This window comes from Pan paniscus, chromosome 6 (assembly GCF_029289425.2).
Source record: "Pan paniscus chromosome 6, NHGRI_mPanPan1-v2.0_pri, whole genome shotgun sequence".
Classification (NCBI taxonomy): Eukaryota; Metazoa; Chordata; class Mammalia; order Primates; family Hominidae; genus Pan; species Pan paniscus.
Genome location: NC_073255.2, coordinates 138,133,349 through 138,150,294, shown reverse-complemented (window position 1 = coordinate 138,150,294; position 16,946 = coordinate 138,133,349).

Here is a 16,946-nt window from a genome sequence, read left to right as displayed (position 1 = left end):
AAAGTTAGGGCAGGTTCAAGGGAGAATCCTGAGATCGGTATTCTTTGTTCCATACAAACTTGCCTTTCAGTTTCTTCTCCCCATGCCTCCAGGATGTCCCTGCACAGCCCGTAGGGCCCCCTCCTTCAGTACCTTGCCTTACGAAGGGGAGAAAATGAGTTTTCCAATGTTAGCATATATTTAGCCTTCCAAAATTTTCTATTTCTATTTTAGGGGAGCTCTAGGAAAACAGCAGATTACTCTAAATCCCCAGGTAAAAATCTGAAATGGTGGAATTTCATATGACCAGGAGACATATTTTGGGGCAAGTGGGCTTTTCACAATCACTTGGACATGAAGGCATCTGCTTCTTCTATGCCTAAAATAGTCCTTCAATTTAGTAGTTTAATTCCTCTTCCTCTTTTTCAAATTTCAAGACAATACATGTAGTGACTGAACAATTTGGATCCAAGTTTCACTATTTAACTGCCAGTGTGACCTTGGGCGAGTCACTTAATCTTTTCAAGGCTCAATTTCATCATGTAAAGTAGAAGTACAAACAATCCCTGACTTAGAATATTTTGACTTACGATTTTTCAACTTTAAGATAGTTTGAAAGCAATACACATTCAGCAGAAGCTGTACTTTGAGTACTCATACAACCATTCTGTTTTCCACTTTCAGTACAGTATTCATTATATTACATGAGATATTCAAAGCCCACTTTATTATAAAATGGGCTTTCTGTTAGATGATTTTGCCTAACTGTAGGTTAATGTGAGTGTTTAAGGTAGGCCGAGCTAAGCTATGATGTTTAGTAGGTTAAGTGTATTAAATGCATTTTCAGCTTACAGTATTTTCATAAGTTTATTGGAATATAACCCCATTGTAAATTGAGGGGTATTTGTAATAATGGTATCTCTTCAAGGAGACTTTGTGAGCCTCTCATAGGAAAATGCATACACAGATGCATATAAATATATAATCTTTCTTTTCCATACATATGATATTCTTTAAGGATATTCAAAAATCTGGAAACAGTTGCCTCCAGGGAGATAAATGGTAGTGGGTTGGGAAACTTTTAACTGTATACGCTTTTGTACCTTTTGCATTTTGAATCAGATGAATGTATAATCTACATAAAATATTAAGATTAAAATATCACCGAATAACTTATCAGGAGTTTGCTGAACATAAGGGAAGGCCACCTATGGTGGCTGTATTTTATTCAGTGTTGGTCACTGTTGGGCACTTCATAGAGCTTATTTCATTTCATCCTCCCAAGCGCCGTAGGAGGAAGGGGCCCCAGAGGGATTCATGGTTAGAATAGCAGAGTAGGAGCATTTGGCAGCTATATTCTGTGTAGGTGATAACTTTAAAGATATTTCTGTTATAAAATGTTTCAAACATACAAAAAATATAGAGAAGCAGTTTTCTATAGTTATTAAATATTTTCTTAATGGGTAGTCACAGAAATTATCATCCAAAGTGGGATATTCTTGAGAGAAAAAGGAGGTTCTATTTATAATTATGGTGGGATAACAAACTTAAGATGAACAGCTCTGGACAAACTGGGTTGTATGGTCCCTGGAAAACAAGGATTACTGTAAATGTGAGTCCCGCCTTGTGCTTCTCTCTGTCCCACCAAGAAAATATGATCTTGATACAGATGTTCATTGTGTCAAGGCAACCATGGCAACCATGATCTAGATACACTGTTCAAGTTTTATGCTGATCCTACCTAGGTATGTCTCAGGAACTTTCCAGAGTTTCCTTTGAGTGCTTCTAAATTTTGCATAAATGGTATGTTGTCCCTTGTCTCTTTTTAAAACCAATAAGCCATTTTCCCTTCTTTTCCTGGAAAATTAAAGGAACAAATACCAGGAAATAACAACGTATTAGCTAAGGTTCTGTTGATTGAAAGCAACAGAACCTAATTCTGGCTAGCTTAAACCATGCTAGGATTTAATGAAGAATACTGCAGAATCTTAGATATCTTATGACTGGGAAAGAGGAGGTTCAGGCAGTTCCTGGGATGTCAGCAACAGGTAGCTGTCAATTAACTGCCCCCACACCACCCACTGCTGCCGTCATCAATATAGCACACCACGATGGCTCCCAGCCTCTGTACGTCTGGGTTCCAGTGTTCAAATTCTAGAGACAGCAAGAGAAATCCCATTGAGTCAGGGATCCTTCCCTGGGTCACACTCCCTGCATATGGTCAGAAATGCAGGATTATGTACTAAAGACACAGCTAAAGAGGACCCACTTCACTGTTTTGGGACCATTTGCAGGGGAGGCAAAATTATGAGCTACTCACTTAAAGAGGTGATAACCATAAGTTTGCAGGAAAAAAAAAATTGGAGAAGAGAAGGATAACACTATCCTACGGTTTCTTCTGAAAATGGACGAAGGGAACAGCATTTCCATTTGGAAATTCTCTCCTGGCATTTCAATATTTATGGATTCTGAATTCTGAGAAAAATCAGTTGAGAAATTAGGAAAATGGGAAGGAACATTCTAATTTTCCTGTGAAAATTACAGCTTAATAGTCAGTATAGAGAACTTACTGGCTTGAAGAAATGCACTGACTTCAAGTCAAGCAAGATGAGGAAGCACTGACATGTGGAGATGAAAGTTAAGGTGAACAGGACAGGAGCAGTAAAGGAGCCTCAGTCAGACTTTCTTGTATCTGTTGCTGTGTTACAAGTGTGTGTTCATGGCCTTGTCCACTGCTAACAGTGAACCATTTCTGCAAATAAATATTAATGTGTTCATAGGCATAGTATATGTTTTACAAATCCTATGAGAGGTTTTCGAAGAAATGCCAAGTTTTAGAAACAAAATATGCCCTTAAATCGGCCATTTTGACAGTTGCTTCTTTCTAGTGCTATTCATCTTGCCAGGAGATCAGAATGTTATGTTATTTAAATGGTATTGGAGGGGATGATTGATGCCTTGTTTAACAATGTCATGTAAACAACGATTAAAGCATTAAGTATTTGTGGTGTTACCTTTCAATCTTTAAAGGACTTTTCTTTAGCATTTATTTTGTGATAATATTCATTTCTTTTTAATGTTTTCTCTATTAATGCTATTGGATTTTATAATCTTGTTACAATATGTTGGCTCCTAATAATAAGAAATCATCATTTGTTATCATATCTTTTAAAAACAGAAGACTACTAAAACTTTTCATATAATCCTGTTACAGAAAAAAACGACTATTTGCTTGTTATTATAGTCACTTATTATTTTTCAAAAACTTGTAAGTGAAGTGTTATGAAAATCATATGAATTTGGGAATTCCCAAGCATTCTCAGAAATTCTATTTCCTTGTTCCCAAATCCCAATGATTAATATCTGCCAGGAGTCGGAAAACAGTGAAAGGAAGTAACATCCTATGTTGGATACCTGGTAGGGTTAGTGAAGAAACGTTATTGCTGAGCTCTGTGTTACGCTCACGAATGATGCCATTGAGGAAGTCACGCTTGTTGAAAGGAACGCAGATACACAAAGAGTTTTGCTGCTGTCTGTTGGATAAGAACCCCCTGGTCGATTTCAGCTCCTACTGCAAGTTACAAAAGTCAATCCAATGATAAATGAAAAGTGCCCAGTGTGCTGGGAAATAACTTATTTTTTGGCTTCAGAGGAAATTTTAGAAACAGTGCCAAGTGAAACGTAAAAACAAACTACGAAGACGTTCATGAATTTCCCTCTGAAGCTGACAGCCGTATTTTAGCAGATGGAACTCCTACTATTAGCCCAACTCTTGGGTTGAAACAGTGTGTCCAGGAAACCCTATGTTAAAATGCAATGTGTTGGGGATATTGTTCCTCTATTTGCTTGAGTTAATTTTCAAATTAGTGTACTCTTGCTTAGCTGTGCTCTGAGGGAATGAACAAAAGATTGGTAAACTCTGATGGAGAACACTGGTCAGGCAGGGCACATAGAATCCCTGGGGATGGTGGTTCCTGGCAAATGGGGGAGGAGGCCCTGAGCCAGGCTTGGGCTGGGCTGGAGGAACATGAAGATGGGATCTACTCACAACCCCCAAAACTGAGGGGTCCTGGTAACACATTATTTCACCCTCAGCCATGCAAATTTATTATTTTTATGGATAAAATAGCTTTAAAAAACTAATTTACATTGAAATGTTAAAATATTTATATAGAGATTAATAATATTTATATAGAGATTATTGGGAATCCCCTCCTAAAGCCCAAACATAAAAACTACCAAAAAAAAAATTCCGTGTAGGCTAAGATTGCAAATGACTGATGGAATGTAATTTAAATTAAACATGGAAAATATATTTCCTCTTTAATAAAGATCTAAATTCTATTCTTTTTAGGAGCCTTCAGAAATGAAATTCAACTATTAAAAAAAGTATAGAGAAGCCTTTAGAAAAGAAACTTTTCTTTTGCTGTATTATATATTAAAGAACTTTGATGAGAATAGTTCTAAAGTGTTTAATACTCGATTCCACTGATGTTTCTAGGTATTGTGCCAATTTTTTAGGGAGTGAGAGAAACATGGCCTGTCCAATACTTGTTGTGGGTCAGGATACTTTTGAACCTACGGTTGTTGATTTGCATGGGAAAATTATTATGTCTTATTATTTCTTGTTCCACTTTACCATAAGGGCTCCTCAGCTTCTTACTTCAATGGGTCTTCCATGACACACACACTTTATTAACTCTAAGAGTGGAATTTATTTTAAGAGATAATTAGCATAGGTCAATATATGCTGAAAATAGAGTCAAATTAAACCTACTAGCTGTTATAAAGGACAGATGACACAATCCACATAGAAGCATCGACTCTTAAATAATCTGAAAGTACTACTTCTAAGAGGGGCGGGCATGGGTGAAGGGAATGGTGGACATGTTTCAGAATTTCAAATGCCAACTTTAACCAATCGTTTCCTCATTTTGTTCACCTTCTTGGGGGCTTATGCTAAAGTGAAGGGAATAGCCATAAGGCTGGCTTCAGGAGAAAGGTGGTCTAAAAGAACTGGATAATTATAAGCAAAATTGGTCTCGAATGATTGAAAATTGATGAGAATGTGCTTGTCTCCTGATTTGGCATCCTGAGTTAGACTCAGGAATACTGAACATGGATCCCAAAGGCTTTGGTCTTTTTTGATATCCTATTGGATAATCATAAGCAGGCTAGAAAAATAGGAAACTAGAATTTATTCTCTTTGAACTGACAAATCTGACCAGTGGGATGCATTCTCTATATCTGAAAAATCTTGGTTTTGATTGAAAAATTAATTTTACAAAGCAATTTTCTTTTTTTCAATTAAATTTCATTTTTTTTTGACACAGGGTCTCACTTTGTTGCCCAGGCTGGAGTGCAATGGTACAGTCTTGGCTCACTGTAGCCTTGACCTCCCCAGATTCAGGTGATCTTCCCACGTCAGCCTCCTGAGTAGCTGGGGCTATAGGTGCATGCCACTATGCACAGCTGATTTTTGTGTTTTTACTACTCATAGGGTTTCTCTGTTGTCCAGTCTAGTCTCAAACTCCTGATCTCAAGAGATCTGCCTGCCTTGGCCTCCTAAAGTGTCATGAACCACCATGCCCAGCCTACAAAGCAATGTTCTAGGAAAAACTACAGTTACTCTTTGATTATGTAATTGCTGGAGAAGAAAAGCATGGCATTTCTAAAATGATGAACTATATTACTTATATTTTAATATCTCATAAAGTTTGAAATAGACATTTCAAACATAAACATGTATAAAAATTTTTATAAATTATAAAATCAAAAACATTTTACAATTATTTTATTATAAAATTATTATAGAATCAAAAACATTATAAATTTAAACAACTTTTTAAAAAATTTATTTTGGGATTTCCCATGGAGTGATGGAGAATAATGAGCCTTGGGAGAGCTATGGCAGCTCTCATACTCCTTCCTGGGCCAACTTTTTTAGGAAATGGGAGAAATATACCCTGTTCAATGTTTATTGTGGGTCAGGATATTTTTGAAGCTATAGTTGTTGATTTGCTTCAAACTTTAAAAAAAAATATTATAAAATTATGGGATGTAAAAAAATTTATTATAAAACTTTGAAATTTTCAAACTTTCAGAAAAGCAGAGAGATGAGATTAATGGCACTCACAGGCAAGCATAGAACATAGATTGTAAACATTTTGCTATATTTGTGTCATGACTATTTTTTGCTTGTGTTTGAAAGTATATTAAAGAAAATGATATTTTACCCCTAAATTCTTTAGTACAGATTTCTAAAAAAATAAGAACATTTTCCTGTATAGTTACAAAATCATCTTTTCAAACAAAATAAAAAATGGCTTTTTTATATCATTTATTACCCAGTCCACATTCAGATTTCCTCAATTATTATGAAATGTCCTTTTATTTTTTGAGACAAAGTCTTGCTCTTTCACACAGCCTGAAGTGCAGTGAAACAATCATAGCTCATTGCAGCCTCACACTCCTGGGCTCAAGTGATCTTCCTGCCTCAGCTTCCTGAGTAGCTAGGACTAGAGGTGCACACCACCATGCCCAGCTAATTTATTGTTTTTGTAGAGATGGAGGTCTTACTACGTTGCCCAGGCTGGTCTCAAACTCCTGGCCTCAAGTGATCCTTCCAGCTTGGTCTCCCTGAAATATCTTTTGTGGCTGGTTTGTTCAAATTAGTTTCTTCTAATCAAGGGATACACATTGCATTTGCTTATTTAGCTCAAGACTTTTTTAACCTGGAAAATACCCATACTCTTTGTTTATGTATTTATTTAGAGAAATTGACTTGTTGAAAAACTAGTCAGTTGTCCTGTAGAATATTTCCCCTTCTGGAATTTTCTGGTTGCTTTTTATGGTGTCATTTAACTTTTCACTCTGTTTTTTCCTGGTTAACTGGAAGTTAGTTCTAAAGGCTTTTAGGCCTGCTATAACAAAATACCAAAAACTGGATGACTTATAAAGAACAGAAATTTATTTCTCACTGTCCTAGAGGCTAGCAAGTTTAAAATCAAGGAGCATGTGGTTTTGATATCTGGTTAGGACCAACTTTCTGGTTCATAGATTGGCCTTCTTGCTGGGCCCTCACATAGTGGGAGAGACTAGCTAGCTCTCTGGGGCCTCTTTTATAAGGGCACTAATTCCAATCATGAAGCCTCTGTCCTTATGATCTAATGACCCCCTAAAGGCCCCACCTTTTAATACCAGCACCTTTGGGGTTAGGATGTCAACATATTAATTTGGGGAAGACATACACGTTCAGCCCATTGCAAGGTTTAGTTAGATTCAGGTTCAACTTCTTTTTTTAAAGACTATTTCATAGGCAATAATGTGTATTCACATCCCATCATTAGTGATGGTGAGATGATCGCAAGGTTAGGGTGATCACTGCCTATCTCCTCTGCTATATTCCCCCTTGGGTCAAGCCAGTAGTCTGTGACGTGAACTTTGTACCATGTGTATATTCAGTTATATTCTGTATCAATAGTTACTTGATTGTTTTAGCATTTATTAATGATCCTTGCTTGAGTTGATTATTTCATTAGGGGTTTCAAAATGGTGAATTTCTAATTCTCTAATTCTATCTACATGCTTTAGCTGGCATTTTTCTATAAGCAGACCATTTTCTTCACAACTGGGTTATTTGGCTACCCTGAAACATAGTTCCTTCCGGGAAGGCAGAACATATGTTTATTTCTGTCTTTTAAAAATTACTGGTGTTTGGAGTGAAGATTAGGTGAGCTAACTACCTCCACAGGTGACAAATGAATTTTGTTTTGTCTCACTTTTGCTTTTTTGAATATCACTGTGGCTGCTTGGATTTTTATATTTAATTTGAATGGATTAGGGAATAAATGAGAAGATAGGTTTTATCTGTTTCTGTAGTTTTTATGTGGCTGTGTGAACTTACTTTTAAAAATTCCCAGAAATATTTTAATTCCCCTTTAAAGATATAAACTATGTCATACTATAAAGCAAAAGAAAAACCAATCATGTGAAGAGTAAATAGTATCGTTTAAACGAATTGTGGTTAAGCTTAGTTTGTAACTAATTAGTTTTTTATTTTCTTTCTACTTTTATCTGCTTCAGAGCCTCTTCAGTGGTTTAGATCTTCTATGTGTCAAATTATTCTAATCTCTTAAAAAGTTTAAGAGCTAAATACAACACAATGACTACAGGAATGCCCTTGTCCTTTTCTGGGTAGGTACACCTAAGGCAACTTCTTTTTCTCTTCTTTGTTCTCTTCTTCTTTCTTATTCTTAAATCATCTTCAATATTGGACAGATGACAGCACTATGCCTGCCTCAAGATGTTTCTGACTTTTTCTTTTTCTTTTTTTTTTTTTTTGAGATGGAGTCTTGCTCTGTCACCCAGGCTAGAGTGCAGTGGCACAATCTTGGGTCACTACAACTTCTGTCTCCTGGGTTCCAGTGATTCTCCCAACTCAGCCTCCTGAGTAGCTGGGGTTACAGGCATGCACCACCACGCCTAGCTAATTTTTTGTATTTTTACTAGAGACGGGGTTTCACCATGTTGGCCAGGCTGGTCTTGAACTCCTGACCTCAAGGGATCTGCCTGCCTTGGCCTCCCAAAGTGCTGGGATTACACGTGTGAGCCACTGCACCCGGCCGTTTCTGACTTTTTCTAAAGTCTTCTTTCTCTGGAGATGACATTATATAATAGCACTGTTCAATAGAAGTTTCTTTGATGATGGAACTGTTCTATAATCTGCATTGTCCCAGCCACTAGCCATATGTGACTACTGTAACACTTGAAATGTGGCTAGAGCAACTGAAGAACTGAATTTTGCATTTTACTGAATTTTAATTAATTAAAATAGAAATGCAAATAACCATAAGTGGTTAGTAGCTACCATACTGGACAGCAAAGATCTATAATTCAGCATTTAAAATCGATTTTGTTTTGTTTTCAAAAATGGAGTCAGACTGTTACAACCCAAAAGAACTGTAGGTTAAATTAAGGTAAATCCCCAAATACTACATACACATTTGGGAAATCCAAACCAGATTTTTTCATGTGATAACCACACCCTCTTTTGACTTTAGCCTTGGAGGTAATGGAGTATGGCAGAAAAAACCCTGTATCAGCAGCTGGAAGACTCACCTGCTTTTCCTAGCTCTGCCATATATTGACCAAAAGAGTCAAAGTCCATTCAGATGGTTGAAGGGCCTTGGAATTTTGTTTTTGGTTTTCACATACAAGTTGGAGGGCAGATGCGTTAGCCTCTTGAAATACCCAGAAACCACTTGTTTCCTCATCTAAAAATCAGGTATGACAGGATCATTTAATTATCCTGGAAATCAGATGAAGCACTGCATATGAAAGCACTTTGTAACATCGATAGCACTGGGAAATGTAAAGACCTTTTACTGAAATATAAAGGTGTATGGTCAACTGAATATATCTCAGATAGTTAGGATTTGACTGTATATATTGAATATAACCTGCAGTGGGCCCCTTGGTAAACAGCTTACAGTTTTGTTGCAAGTTTTAGCCAAGAGAAAATTTATTTGTTGACTAGTCATGCCCTTTATTGGCCACATGATGAGCAGCCAAGATATTAACACACAGTGCACCTTGCAGAATTCAAGAATGTCTCAGTGTCTTGTGAACTAGGAAGCTGAAATGCAGTGGTATGCAGAAGGCTGGCTCAGTAGGAGCCTTGGGAGTGTCCTCCAGATAGATGTTTGTGCAGGTTGTGTTTGATTCCAGTTGGCCATGAAAAGCTGGTTGCTCTAAAGAATGAGAATATACTTGGTTTTGCATTTACTAGAACTATCTGGGGAACAAATCTTGGGGTGGAAGAAAGAAGGGAGGGAGGGAAAGCTGTGCTTCAATACCTAGGGCTTCTTTCCTGGAATGGATCTGAGAATCTGGGATTGGGTGGCTAATATCTCATCTCTAGAAGGGAGAAAGAACTGGGTGGTGATGGCTTTGTATTTTCTATTGGAGTTCACTAGAGAATAGGTGAATGGAATGGGCTGCTATGATCCAGACATTAGGGAGGACAGGTTTGTGATACATTAGAAAACTTGAATGAGCCCTTCTATGATTCTCTCTTCCCTCTTTCTGCTTCCCATTCTTAATCACCATCCGCAGGTTGTGGAATTAGCAAATCTATTATGTGAGCAATAGCAAACTTACAGGAGCCCTTGGCTCCATCTATCTCCCTGTTTGTGTCAGTTCCTTCTGGATGCTTTTAGTCTGTGGTCTTCATTCACTCTTTTTCTGGGGAAGTAAAAGGAGTGGGACAGATTATGAGAACAGCTGGGTCCTCCCAGTTGCTGGGGTGGTTATTTTAAGCTTTGTTTAATGTGTCCAGAGACCCAGATGGCATTTTTAACTAAGCTGCTTTATTAAATCTTGTGATAAAGCATAGTGATGTTTATTGAAAAGGCAGACACGCATCAGCAACATTATGCGGGAAACTTGCTCTAAGAATTTTCTATAAAACATCTGTTGTCTTTGAGCCTTTTGTGAACTCTGGAAGTTTGCTAGTTTCTATACAGACTTGAGGACAAGAAGTTGGAACCCCCTTTTGGAGATGTCCAAGCATAGGTATTGGAATCATTAATCCTAACCCTCTCAGTTTTAAGGCCCCGGATACCCTTCTGTTAGCCAACAGTAACATGATCAAGCACTGTAATCAGCTTTAAACAAGATTATTTGGAAATAATGGACAAGAAAAATTAGTATAAATTGTTTGGGGATTTTAAAATTAAAGATAAAAAGTTAGGGCTTCAATGACCTGTGCCAGCCTATAGCCTTAAGAGTCAATTTGCAAACACTCAAGATTTGGCCAATATGCCTCTACTACTTCTACTTAACACAGTCAAAGGGAAATTTTTAGATTCTTTCATCTGATTTGACTCACTTAGTTACGAATAAGAGTATATCTAGAATATATATGTGACTTGTTAAAATGAAAATCCACCTTCTCTGAGTCTTCAAATATCTTTCATATCTTACATTTTTTAGTCACATCAACTTTTGAAGTCATGTCCGTAGTTGTATGAAAAGAAAAATTTCAGGAACATTCAACCTCAAAAGTTCTTTTTCTTAGTCTGAAGTCGTAGAAGCATTTGACTTTTACTTTCTCTTTTTAAGTTGGTACTAGTAGGTATTTTGTATAAATATAATATTTAATTATTGCCTTTGTATTCTTTTTCTCTAGTAAACATCCTGGTTTTTAGCTATCAATATGTAGTTTTACATTTAGGGATTTCTAATGGAAAGAGAAAGGAATCTGAAATCAGAGGACGAGAGTTTATTCTACTTGACCAAACACATACACAATACTGGAAGGAGAGTTTTACAACAAATATTTAATATCTATGACATGTAAAACGTTTTTTGAAATCAAGAAAATTCAAACAATTCAATACAAATATCATCAATAATAACACATGAACAGGTGGCCAACCTTATTAATAACCAGAGAAATATAAATTAAAACAATCCATCAACTTGTAAAAAAGATGAAATTACCCAGAGTTGGTGTAGGTGATGGAAAATTGTCATGTTTGTATACTGTTCATAGAAGTTAAATTGACATAACTTTTTGGTCAGGCAATTTGGAAGTATATATCTAAATTAATAGAGTAGTTTTCTAATAACCTGGGAATCTCTTAATCTAAGAATCTTTACTGTAGATTTTTCTAGAACAAATGTACAAACATCTGTGTACAAGGGTACTCACTGCAGCATTTTGCTAAGGAAAAACTCAGAAAAAATCTATATGTTCAACAGAGAACAGGTACATAATTTATGACACAACTGCACAATATACACCACTAAAATAAAGGATATAAATTTATATGTAGTATGAAAAAGATGTGAATGATAGCTTGTTGGTGAAAAACAGCAATGACTGGAATATTGTGTGTAACGTAATCCTGCTTTTCTGTATATAATGTAGGCATAGAAAATAGGATTGAAAGGACATAGTCTAGTCAACAGTGTATATAGCTTGGATGGAGGGGGTGTATAATGGGGAAGGAGAGTCCCTTTTCCTATCTATTCCATATCCATCTCTGGATTTAAAAGATCATACATGCATATGCATTACCTTCAAAATTAAAATGATAAAGACAAAAGGAGAAGCTTTGGATTTGAATCATGATACTACTGTTTGCAACTTCTATGACCGTGGGGAAGTCGCCTAGCCTCCTGGGGTTTATTTCCTCATTTATAAAAATAGGGAAAGTAATAATACTTGTCTACATATCTTCTAGGGTTGTTGGGAGGATTGAATGTGATAATGGGTTACAGCATTATGAATTATTTATTCATATAACACAATTATTATAAAAATATTTTGCTCTGATTAACATAAAAGAAGGACGAGATTGTGTGTGTTTTTCAGTCCCAGTAGCTTTACTAACCAGAAAGCGCCTGCTGATGTGGTGATCACAGTTGCTTTGGTGCAGCTTCCTGTTGACTTTTGGCAATTCTCCACGCTGCTAGCTAAGGCTGAGGTGGCGACTGTGGAAGGTGTGATCTCCTACACCTCCCAGCACACATTTGTGTGCATACTCACACTCATGCACACACAAACACACACATGCACACTCTATCACAGTACATGAGGTGGCAGCAGCTGCTCCGGCATAGACTTTCACACAACATAAAGGGCTTTTTTGGTGTGGTCTGTGCATTATTTCCTGTTAAGCATGAGCTGAGTCAGTGCCATGCTTTTCCATCTGAAACCTTTCTGAGGCTCAGGCTGTGTTAAGAGCAAACCCTCTCCCCTCCATGCCCACCCCATGGCCCTCTACTGAAGCCAGATCATAATCTGCTCATTTCATGAGGATTTTCAAACCGAATGGACTGGGCCATGTGAGAGATCACTGAAAGGAACAGACCAAGCAGAGGCTAAGAGACTCCACGCTAATCTGCTGAGTCATCTGAAAATGCACAGCTGTGGCAGCTCACGGTGCTTTAAAGTACTTTGGCAGGATGTTTGTTCAGGGGGCCTGTTCCTGCAGCCCTGCTGAATGTTTGGTTAGGAGGCATAATCATTTTTTGGACAGGATCTCCCAAATGTAAGGTGATAGATGCTAATGTGGAATATAATACAGAAGATACAGCTTGGATGTCATAAATAACAATAAATTGTTTAATCTTGCTGAGTTGTAAATCTATGATTGCCAGAGGTCTTTAGTTCACTGGAACATAGTATGGGGGCAGGGGCACTTAGCAAATAGGCAGTTATTATTTTCCAACCAGACAGAAACTGGTCTGATGAAATTTATCTAAAAAGGCATAGACATGTATTGTAATTAATTGTGACAATTACTCAGAGAAAACACATGGCCCTAAAGAGGCTGAGGGTTTTTTTGTTCTACCTATAAATGTATATGTATATTCACCTATATTCTACCTATGTATAAGTAAGAGAATGAGTTTTTGTTTTGGGGATATATATTTATACGTATCTATACAGACAGATATACACATACTTAATTTCTGTGTACCTATTAAGGTGCGGTGACAGATGGAAAGTATTTTTAAGCATTTAGATAGCTTATTCTATAGCATATGTGTGCATATAGCCCCACCATAAAGCTTTGTCTCTTTTCTGGATATATTTAACAAGAGGCTAGAACAGAGTCCAAAATGTCAGAAATGTTTGAAAATTCCATAGAAATGAAGGAGGTGTTTCCAAATGACCTATGTTTCTATGGCAATAAATAGAACTTGTGCTGCGTTGGATGGGTCAGGAGTAAGGAATATAAACAGTGTAAGTATGGCTATTCCAGGCAGAAATCTACCTTGTAAGAACAGCTTTGTGCAGTGAGCTCGACAACATTGATCAGTTAGCAGTCCAGTTCAGTACAACATTGATCAGGTAGCAAGACGGTTCGGCAGTGCCAGTCGGAGACACAGATGGGGACAATCAAAGAAGATGCAGGTCAGGACAAGGATGCAGACATCTACCTGTCACTACCATGGACTTCAGCAGCTTCTTAGTGAGCAGGTTTATGATCAAAGAAGAAAGACATCGTTGATATGTAAGCATGTTACAATTAATTTGCTGTTTAGTTACTAGCAAACTACATCCAGTTTTTAGTTTTTAGGTTTTTTTTTCTTTTTTGAAACAGGTTCTTGTTCTGTCATCCAGGTTGGAGTGCAGTCGTTATCCAAGCTCACTGCAGCCTTAAAATCCTGCGCTCCGTAGATCCTCCCACCTCAGCCTCCCAAGAAGCTGGGACTACAGGTGCACACGACCATGGCCAGCTAATATTTCTAATTTTTTTTGTAGACATGAGGCCTTGCAGTATTGCCCAGGCTGCTCTTGAGCTCCTGGCAGTGTAGATATTTCCATGTTTATACAGATGATGGTGTAGATATTTCCATGTTTACACAAATGAGTGTGTAGATATTTCCATGTTTTTAAAGATGGCGGTGTAGATATTTCCATGTTTATAGAGATGGCGGTGTAGATATTTCCATGTTTATACAGATAGCGGTGTAGATATTTCCACGTTTTTAAAGATAGCGGTGTAGATATTTCCATTTTTATACAGGTAGCGGTGTAGATATTTCCATGTTTACACAGATGGCGGTGTAGATATTTCCATGTTTATTGAGATAGCGGTGTAGACATTTCCATGTTTATACAGATAGTGGTATAGATAATTCCATGTTTATAGAGATAGCGGTGTAGATATTTCCATATTTATACATATAGCGGTGTAGATATTTCCATGTTTATAGTGATAGCGGTGTAGGAATTTCCATGATTATAGTGATAGCGGTGTAGATATTTCCATGTTTATATGGATAGCGGTGTAGATATTTCCATGTTTATACGGACAGCGGTGTTGATATTTTCATGTTTATACAGATAGCGGTGTAGGTATTTCCATGCTAATGCACATAGCGGTGTAGATATTTCCATGTTTATACAGATGGCTGTGTAGATATTTCCATGTTTATACAGATGGCAGTGTAGATATTTCCATGTTTATGCAGATGGTGGTGTTGATATTACCGTATTTACAGAGATAGCGGTGGAGATATTTCCATCTTTGCACAGATTGCGGTGTAGGTATTTCCATCTTTACACAGATAGTGGTGTAGACATTACGGAGTTTACAAAGATAGCTGTGTAGATATTTCCATGTTTACACAGATGGCGTTGTAGATATTTCCATGTTTACACAGATAGCGTTGTAGATATTTCCATGTTTATACAGATAGCGGTGTAGGTATTTCCATGTTTATACAGATAGCGGTGTAGATTTTCCATGTATATACAGACGGCTGTGTAGATATTTCCATGTTTATAGAGATGGCTTTGTAGATATTTCCATGTTTATACAGATGACTTTGTAGGTATTTCCATGTTTATACAGATTGCATTGTAGATATTTCCATGTTTATAGAGATAGCTGTGTAGATATTTCCATGTTTATACAAATAGCAGTGTAGATATTTCCATGTTTATACAGATACCGGTGAAGATATTTCCATGTTTATACAAATCGCGGTGTAGATATTTCCATGTTCCTACACATGACTGTGTTGGTATTTCCATGTTTATACAGATGGCTTTGTAGATATTTCCATGTTTATAGAGATAGCGGTGTAGATATTTCCATGTTTACACAGATAGCGGTGTAGATATTTCCATGTTTATACAGATCGTGGTGTAGATATTTCCATGTTTATAAAGATACCGGTTTAGATATTTCCATGTTTGTACAGATGGCGGTGTTGATGTTTCCATCTATACACAGATTGCCGTGTAGGTATTTCCATGTGTATACAGATGGCATAGTAGATATTTCCATGTTTATGCAGATGGTGGTGTAGATATTTCCATGTTTACACAGATGACTGTATAGGTATTTCCATGTTTCTACAGATGGCATTGTAGATATTTCCATGTGTATAGAGATAGCGGTGTAGATATTTCCATGTTTATACAGATAGTGGTTTAGCTATTTCCATGTTTATACAGACCGCGGTGTAGATATTTCCATGTTTATACAGATAGCGGTGCAGATATTTCCATGTTTCTAGATATGGCGGTGTTGATATTTCCATCTATACACAGATGACCGTGTAGATATTTCCATGTTTATACAGATGGTGGCGCAGATATTTCCATGGATATGTAGAAGGCGGTGTAGATATTTCCATGTTTATACAGATAACGGTGTAGTTATTTCCATGTTTATATAGATAGCGGTGTAGATATTTCCATGTATATACACATGGCTGTGTAGATATTTCCATGTTTATACAGATGGCAGTGTAGATATTTCCATGTTTATACCGATAACTTTGTAAGTATTTCCATGTTTATACAGATGGTGTTGTAGATATTTCGAAGTTAATAGAGATAGTAGTGGAGATATTTCCATGTTTATAGAGATAGCGGTGTTGATATTTCCACGTTTATACTGATCGCGATGTAGAATTTTCCATGTTTATAGAGATAGCGGTGTGGATAGTTCCATGTTTATAGTGATGGCGGTGTAGATATTTCCATGTTTATACAGATCACTTTGTAGATATTTCCTTGTTTATACAAATAGCGGTGTAGTTATTTCCATGTTTATACAGATAGCGGTGAAGATATTTCCTTGTTTATACAAATAGCACTGTAGATATTTCCATGTATATACAGATCACGGTGTAGATATTCCCTCGTTTATACAAATAGCAGTGTAGTTATTTCCATGTTTATAAAGATAGCGGAGTAGATATTTCCATGTATATACAGATGGCTGTGTAGATATTTCCATGTTTATACAGATGGCTGTGTAGATACTTCCATGTTTATACAGATGACTTGTAGGTATTTCCATGTTAATACAGATGGCGGTGAAGATATTTCCATGTTTACAGAGATAGCTGTGTAGATATTTCCATGTTTATACAGATAGCGGTGTAGATATTTCCATGTTTATACAGATCGCGGTGTAGATATTTCCATG